This window comes from Lutra lutra, chromosome 3 (assembly GCF_902655055.1).
Source record: "Lutra lutra chromosome 3, mLutLut1.2, whole genome shotgun sequence".
Lineage (NCBI taxonomy): Eukaryota > Metazoa > Chordata > Mammalia > Carnivora > Mustelidae > Lutra > Lutra lutra.
Window position 1 is genome coordinate 79,647,528 of NC_062280.1, and position 9,210 is coordinate 79,656,737.

The 9,210-nt window shown below is 37.3% G+C and overlaps 1 non-coding gene across 1 annotated transcript; it reads right to left on the reverse strand.

Annotated features, from left to right (window-relative positions):
- Positions 1–834: 834 nt before the first annotated feature.
- On the reverse strand, positions 835–979 carry LOC125096539 (U4 spliceosomal RNA). Its single transcript, XR_007126223.1, has one exon. It is a non-coding gene; the product is annotated as a U4 spliceosomal RNA (small nuclear RNA).
- Positions 980–9,210: the final 8,231 nt, after the last annotated feature.

The following is a 9,210-nucleotide window of genomic DNA, read 5'->3' on the forward strand; positions in this document are numbered from 1 at the left end:
GTTATATGGAGAAGTTAGCTCCTGTAAGGTTGGGAATGCGACAGGAAATTCCATGCTTTAGCATTGTCTTTCTTATCTCTTCGTGTGCTCCCCTGGCTAGTGAATAAGGCCAAAGAAAAACAGAATTCATAGTAATGAGATTCTGAAGTAAAGGTACATCCTCCTATAATTTAGCATATTAGAACTGGATATAGAAGAGTGTAGAGTGGTCAGGTTTAGCAAATACCAATATAGGTTGCCTCATTAAATTTAAATTTCAGATAAACAACAAATTCTTTCATAGTATAAATATGTTCTATACAGGATTTAGAGTATATACTATGGTCTAAAAGAGTCCCCCACACCCCCAAACTCAGATGTTGAAATCCTAAAACCCAGTGTGAGGTATTACAAGGTGGGGCCATCAGGAGATGATTGGATCTTGACAGTAGAGCACTCACGCATGGCATTGAATGCTGTTATAAAAGAGGCTCCACAGAGCTAACAAACCTGAGAGGTAGATACTATATTATCTTCTTTTAGTATAGGTAAGGAGGCTGAGTACCAAAAAGAAAATGAATTTGCCCAAATGACAGAAATGGCAGAGCCTAGGTTTGTATTTCAGTACTGACTTTAAGTAAGTGGAGTATTAAGTAAATCATAATTATTTATTGAATACTAAGTACTTTATAAATATGTCATATAATTTTTACAGTAGTCTCATGAAGTAGACACTATTACCAAGAGATTAAAACGTATCTGTATGTTCTTTGTAGGGGTAGAAATTGTTAGAAGCACTTGTAGGAATAGAAGCGCCTTACAAATGACTGCAGTAGTGAGAAGTTCAGAGTATATTACTTTTCAGACATTAGGAATTACACCAAGTTTTATACTTTTAGAGAAAAGAAGGAGGGAGGTGGGAAAAGGAAAAATTTTCAATTAGCAATAATCGCACGTCAGATAAACCTCATTGGCTATGATACTGTCACTGTGCAAAGCTCAGAATTAGGAAAGGGAGAAAGAAACAAACCAGAGCAAGTTCATTTATATGGTAAATGATTTGCAGTTTGTATCAGGTACAAATTTATATTCTATCAATATTTCCAATGGCAGTCATGTATGTCTTATGATTCCATATTTACAAAGCTCAAAATCTATATAACATAGGTGTTTATATAGATATACACACGTATATATACTTACACATATTTATAACATTTTATGTATTTTATTATGTATTTTATTTTATTATATATTATGTATGTATATGTTCTATATACATATTATATATATTATATTATTTTATTATGTATTATATATGTATATATTCTGACACAAAGATAGCTCTATACAGATCTGAGAGTGCTCATATCTAGTTAGATATGAGAAAAGAAAAGAATGAGAAAGAAAAGAATGGAGAGGTGGAACTAGCTCACTGATAATAGTTTAGCCTGCCAATGAGCTTTAAACCCCAAAATGGTATTATCAGTTTCTGGGCCAGTGACAATATAATCTACTGCCTCTGGATAAACAAAAACTTGATGTGGACCTTTGAGTCTACTTTTATCAAAGCTTACTTGTTTCTTGGGGTGTCTGAGTGGTTCAGTTGGTTAAGCTTCTCCCTTTGGCTCAGGTCATGATTCCAGGGTCCTGGGATTGAGCCTCACATCTGGCTCCCCACTCAGGTGGGAGTTTGTTTCTCCCTCTCCTTCTCCCTCTATCCCTCCCCCCACTCTGTCCATGCTCTCTTGGTCTCTTTCTCTCAAATAAATAAATTAAAAAAAAAATCTTAAAAAAGCTTACTTATTTTTTAAAGACAGAATCTTATTTCTGAATATATCTATATCTATATCTGTATCTATATCTATATCTATCTCAAAGAGCAGGTTTTTATTATTTTTGTTTGCCCTTTGTTTTAGGATCTCAGAAATTATGGGTGTCCCCTTTCTCTCGGCCAGACTCTAGTTCTTTGAATTGCAAAGGGAAGTAAATGTGAGGACACTAACAGACAGAAGATAGTCAGAAGTTTTCATGTGACCTTTTTCCCCCTATTTTTTAATGTAGTTCTCAAAGCTTTTTAGATCCCTGCTAGAAAGTGAAGGATTTCAAGTGTCTGGGGGTCTTGTGTCAAGCTTTTGTTAAATGCTAATGTTTGCAATGGAAAATCAGAAGGCAATGCAAAAACTTACTGCCAGATTATTGTGGGAAATTTCTGTATCCTCCTTCTCCAGCAATTTAGAACTTTTCCAGCATCCATAAGGCAGAGGGCATGGCTGAGGAAAAAATTTTACTGAGACTCTAGGTTTTAATCCTACTGCTCTTTTGCTCAGCTCAAACAAGGATAAAATGTAATACCTTAAAAGAAAAAAAAGGAGAAGCATTTGCTTAAGTAGTTTAGGGCAACTTCATGTTATACGATGAAGTATGCCTGAAGCAGGATGTGGGATGTATGCATTCATTCTCCCTGAGGAAAATATGTAAGAATTGAACATGAAAGAATGCAGTAGTTGGGGCACATGGATGGCTCAGTCAGTTAAGCACTGACTCTTGGTTTCAGCTCAGGTCATGGTCTCATGATCCTGGGATCGAGCGCCAAGTTGGGCTCCACGCTCAGTGGACATCTGCTCTAGATTCTCTCTCTCTCTCTCTCTCTCTATGCCTCTGCACCCTTCCACCCTGCTTGTATGTGCACAGGCGCCTGCATGCTCTCTCGCTCGCTTGCTCGCTCTCAAATAAGTAAATAAATACAAAAATCTTTATTAAAAAAAAAATCTTTATTATTCAGTGGTCTTAGACAATCCATCCTGGGAATAAAAGTTTACTAATATTTTCTTTTCTCTTAATCAGGAAAGAAAAGTCATTATGTGGCATGGCCATAGATGGTTCAGGTCCATAGGGTACATCTTCTGTTACCCCAAAGTCCCCATTACATTTCATTATTTCTGTTTTATTATTGAGAAACAGGCTTAAAGAGGTCAAGTAAAATTGCTTAGGATCGTATACCTAGCTAATGATAGGACTCCTCAGATTTGTTTAATTCAAAGGCCACATGCTTTTCCCATATATCCTTTCCTAGGACAAACTGCTCAGCCCTCTCAGCTTCAGTTTCTTTACCAGTGAAACTGTGATGCTGTTACCTGCCTCGGTGGGCTATGGTGAGGATTAGAGATAACTGATGTAAAGTTCTAAGTACAGTGACCGGGCTGTAGTTATACTTGCTAAGTCCGAGGTTTCACTGTTGTTAAGCAGGTAACAGATAAGTGGTCAGAACATAGTGTCAAGAAAGTTTAGTAGGAGGCACTAAACAGAGGTCTAGGTAGATAGGTAATAGGTTTCATGGAATTCTGAAGATTAACAGTAGGAGCAGTTGGCTCAGTGGAGGGACAGACTGAGAATGAACAAGAGAAATGGCCTTTTGCAGAAAGTGAAGGCAGGAGTGTAGAAAGGAGGTAACTAAACTCATTCCATCCAGAATGAATTTGACTTTGAATGAAATTTCTTGGAAACAGTGGAGATTAGCACTATAATTCCATTGATAATGTTCAAGTGTTTGCTTGCTAAATAATTGAAATGATTAAATGGAAAAGAATATATTTTCTAATAGAAGAATCCAGTCTTTTTTTTTTTTTTTTAAAGCCACAAGCATGAGAACAGCAGAAGTCACTGTTGGCTTTTCTTTCTTCTTTATTTTTTATCATGGTCCAGATTTGGGATTGAAATAATTTCTAATTTGTTATTTCACACCTAATCAGGACTAGAGTTTTCTTTCACTTTTTTTTTTAATGCAGTATAATACAAGTTTGACATTAAAAAAAATGATATTGTGTGACAGCAGCAAGAGTACTTTTGTATGTGGCTACATAACCTGCCAAAGAATTTGCATCAGGCCTTTCTGAAGTGCTGTCATTCTCATTCACAATAAACTCCCTCACGCCCCTCACTGTCCTACAATAAAGGCTGTCACCCAGTCAGCACCAATTTCATCCGTGTATGAGTTGGCAGCGATACTGCTGATGCGTGTCAAGCTCTTGTTAAATTCACTGTGGGTCAACTACCTAAATGTTTCTTTTAAATGATTCAGTCATAAAGCACAGGCCCTGAACTACCTACAGAAGTGTGGCAAATGGCATCTTTATGATGGATGCATTGGGAGCCTGATAAATGAGGGTAGGTGCTGAATTTACACAAGTACCTGTAAAAATGAAGTAGTGGAAATTTCTATCAATGTATTTTGTGTATATGCACACACACATGTACTTGTATGTACATATGTATATATGTGTTATATATGTATACAATATATACATGCATGTATATGTATATATACACATGTATATACACACATATGTATATGTATATATGTATACATGTATGTATGTATATTACACACAAGCATGTATGTATATATGTATATGTATGTATACGTATGTATATGTATATGTAAATGTAATATATACATATACATATACATATACATACGTATACATACATATACATACGTGTATATATACGTGTGTGTGTGTGTGTGTGTGTGTGTGTGTATATATATATATGTTATTTCAAAGACATTTGGTTTGACAAATTACTGACTCTCTCCTGTAAAAAATGAGATGGTTTTAGAGTCTTATTGAAAGGGTTCAAATTGGGGGGAGGGGGTTTGGGAGAGGGGGGGTGGGGTTATGGATATTGGGGAGGGTATGTGCTATGGTGAGTGCTGTGAAGTGTGTAAACCTGGCGATTCGCAGACCTGTACCCCTGGGGATAAAAATATATGTTTATAAAAAAATAAAATTAAAAAAAAAAAAAGAAAGGGTTCAAATTGTCATTCACTCATTCATTCATCCATCCATCCATCCATTGATTGATTGATTGATTCATCAAACTTTGCTTGAGCTAAGTACTGTACTAAGGACTGAAGATACAAAGACAACTCAGACTTCACTTCTATCTTCTTGGGTCTCACAAGTTATTAGAAAAAAAATTTCATTGGAATAACAAAATCGAGCATTATTCTGTTTTTGAAATTTCCCCTTTTCTTGATCTCATAAAACAACTTACTTGACTTTGCTCAAGAGGCATAATAGGTCAAATGTAGGGCGCTTTGGAAGGCATGGAAGAACAGGAAAGCAAGGACAATACTTGTTCTCTTCTATTCTGTTCCTAGTCTGTATCACACAGTTCCTTGCTACTCTCAGTTTTCCTATATTTTGTATTAGGAGACAGAGATGGAGGCTCTATCTGTGTAAGGATGAGGGTTGTTGGCTTTTGAATTTTTTTTTCCAGTAGAAGTTGTTGCTCCTCATTATCTGCTGTCTTCACTTTGAATAGGAGTCTCCTTTTATTAGTTCCTAACTGTAGGGTATCAGGAAATGCATCTGAAGTTAACCCTTGCCTCCCTGGACCCATCGAATAATTTAGAAAATACTTAAAATTGATCAAGTCTTCTTGACACGTACATGTGTTTTTACTCCAATGTCCTTTGAATTATCACATAAGTATATTTTATTTTCTGTATTACAGGATTAGTATCTATTTATCAGATAAAATTCCAAAGAGAATAGAGAAGAGAAAAACAGAAAATAAAATTTTACTTGCTGCCTCAACACCCAGGTAGAATCACTGTTGATATTTTGTAGACTGTTTTTTCAGGCATCCTTAAGACACTTACATACTTTTCCTTTAAACAAAATTGGGATTTTGTAGAAAAAATTTCTGAAGTGGAAATGCATGGTCAAAAAACCTGAACATTTATAAACCTTTAAAGCATATCACTAAATTCCCCTTATGCATCAGCGTAGCAATTTATAATTCCACTAGCACTGTGTATACATGGTAGTATTTCTGAATTTGCCAAAATGAGATATTATTCATATATATGTCAATTTGATAGTGAGCTCTTTCAGTTTTTACAGATTCTTGGTATAATCCTTGGGCTTCTGATTGCCCCTTGGTCCTCTTTTAGCTCAAGATATTCTTCATCTGTGATGCTTTTCTTCCTGCTTGCAACCCTTTTCCTTATCCAAACTTGTTCTATCTCCTTGAGAGCTGTTTGTTGTTGATAGTTGTTGGTTGGCTTTGTCTTATGCATGCAATAGATTTTTCTGTCACTCCTTTTTCTACTCAGAAAGAGGCCTGCTCCTAGCAAGGCCACCATAACTAGGACAGATTTCCACTCTTTCCTTTTATTAATCAGTGAAAAAGCCAGTATGGAATGCTCACTAATGTATGTACAACTTTCTAGGGAAGTAAAATCCTTTCCATACAATCGTTCAGTTGATTGTCATTAGGCTCTCCGAATAGGAAAAGTGAAATACAATTCTTTGGATCAGGAGAACAGAAATCATTTTAAGTATTTCTGGCAGGATGGGTGTTAGTTCAAAGACTTCCAAGTTTGCACAACTGTTAGGATTAGAGGAGGGAAGGTCAGTGGCCATATGGAATATGTAGAAACCATGTTTTCTGTGCAGAGTATTTGTATCTGATGATACTCTTGGTTGGACTAAGGTCATTTCCATAGTGAGTTTTCATCTCTTTGTCTGTTTGCATTTTAGGTGATGTTTAGTTATTTTTTTCATTTCTCTTAGATGTTATAAGCATTTCTGTAAAAAAAAAAAAGTAACCATTTCACCTCTGTGGGCACGCTAAGCTTGCTCTGTCTGCTGCTACGGCTATTTTCTGACAGGCAACAGCAATATTATGTTTCTTGAAGTTGTCTCTGTGTACTTTTATGCCAGTCCTCCAATCCTCCTTGTTTGCTGTCACCCTGATTTAAGTTGCTGAGCTACAGCTTCTTAGTATCTGGCTTGAGTCCATCTTCCTCTAATATACACCCTCTGATGGTGAGTTTCAGTGAGCAAAGCTTCAGTGTGTGAACTGGCTGTGCTCCAGGCTTCAGCTGCTGATAAATCTGCCTTGGCATTTGATGTTAAGTATAGCTCTCAGATGATGACTACATTTTTTGAAGCTGCATGCAAGATTTTGATAGGTTGTTATTATAAACCAGCACCTAAGACTAGAAACAGGAAGGGGAAGGAATTTTCCATGCAGAGAAGCCCGTTAGCAGTGGTTGTCCTTTTCTGCACTCATTAATGTAGAGTCTAAAGATTTTTAACAGAATGTGATCCCCCAAATCAAAAAAAAGAAGCAGGCTAGGGCATAGTCACCCTCAGGGTGACTTCATTTTGAGGGCCTTTGCAACTAGTGTTATCGGTAACCTCAGACAGTCTTTGACCTAGGATGTCCTTGAAAATATGGATAGTGGTCTATTAAGTATCCCTTCAAGAGAAAGTAGTGCCTGATATAGACCTATAGGAAATGGAGATGCCAATTTACTCCAGCAGATATCAATACCCTTCAGTTTTATTAACTTCAGGTCAGTGTTTCTCCAAGTGCTTTTCAAACCTAGAGCCTTGAGAGGTACTCCAAAAATGGCTTTCATGGTCAAAGCAATTTGAGAAGTAGTTTGATATTTACTTCTATCTTGAGAGTTACAACTGACATTTTAAAACTCAGAGCAAACCCTGTGGTAACAAAATCTACTTAATTTTGTTTAACCCAGCATTCCCCTCCACCAATCCACCCTACTTTTGTTTTGATTATTGACATTTTCTCCATTGCAGCACTTTGATAAAAAGCATGTTGAAAACTGGGTTTCCACCCACCCCCCTATATCCTATAGCCACTTACTTTATTCTAGATGACTATACCTGAGGTTCTTCAACTTGCTGAGTCCGTGGTCCCTATGGCAATCCGATGCCTGAATGCCTCAAAATGAATTTTCTTCTTGCTGATTTCAAGATTTTCTCCTGTCTTTGACTTTCAACATTTTTATTGTAATTTGTTTGTCTCTCTGGGTTTTCCTGCTTAGAGTGTGTTTAGCTCCCTATCCAGGAAGCTAAATATAATACTGTATATTATGTTACTGTTTTTCAATAGATTTGGGAAGTGGCATCTGGGTGGCTCCATGGGTTAGGCCTCTGCTTTTGGCTCAGGTCATGATCTCAGGGTCCTGGGATCCAGCCCTGCATCAGGCTCTCTGCTCAGCAGGGAGCCTGCTTCCTTCTCTCTCTGCCTACTTGTGATCTCTCTCTGTCAAATAAATAAATAGATTTGGGAAGTGTTCAGCCATTATTTCTTTCAATATTTTTCTTCTCTCCTTCTCCTATCCTTCTGATACTTCCACCTGTGAGTATGTGTAATGGTGCCCACATTTATTTGAACCTTTCTTTTTTTTTTAAATTCTTTTTTCTTTCTGTTCTTCATCTTGCATAATCTGTTAACAGTCCATCTTCAAGTTCACTAATTATTTCCTCTGCCAGTTCAAATCTGCTGTTGAGCCCCTGTTGTGAATTTTAAATTTCAGTTATTACACTTTATGATTCCAGAATTTCCATTGGCTCTCTTTCCTAATTTCCATCTCCTTATAGGAATTCTCTGCTTAATGCAACATTGCCATCATACCTTCCTTTATTTCTATAGTCATTTTTTCCTTTATTTCTGTGAATATATTTATAATGCCTTCTTTGAAATCTTTTAAATTTTAAATCTGACATCTTGTCACTCTCACTGGCAAGTTCTGTTGCCTGCTTTTTTCCTGGTGTAATACTTTTTTTTATGACTCATAATTTTTTGTTGGAACCTGGATATTTTTTATATATTACAGCAAATCTAGGTACAGCCCCCTCTCACCACCCCCAAAACTTGCTATTTGCTTATTTATTTTAGTGATTGCCTAAACTATTTTAATGAGGTATATGTTCCTCCCTTTAGGGGGGAGAGGCCCCACCCACAGTGTTAAATCTTGGATATTGCCCTGCAGAGGGGTGCAGCTTTGGGTGGGCCAAGAGTCATTCTGGGATGACTGGTCCTGGTAGGGCTCGTGTTCACTCCCTAACCACACTTAGCTGTTAAATTTCACTAATTTGTGACTGACGGCTCTATAATTTTCTACAATCATCTGGGACATAAATTCCTACAAACTAACCCACTCAAACTGTGGCTCTTTGGTGGCAACTGGGTGACTCAGTCAGTTAAGCATCTACCATTGGCGGGGCACCTGCGTGGCTCAGTGGGTTAAAGCCTTTGCCTTCGGCTCAGGTCAGGATCCCAGGGTTCTGGGATCGAGCCCCGCATTGGGCTCTCTGCTCAGCGGGGAGCCTGCTTCCTTCTCTCTCTCTCTCTCTGCCTGCCTCTCTGCCTACTTGTAATCTCTGTCTACCATCTACCATTGGC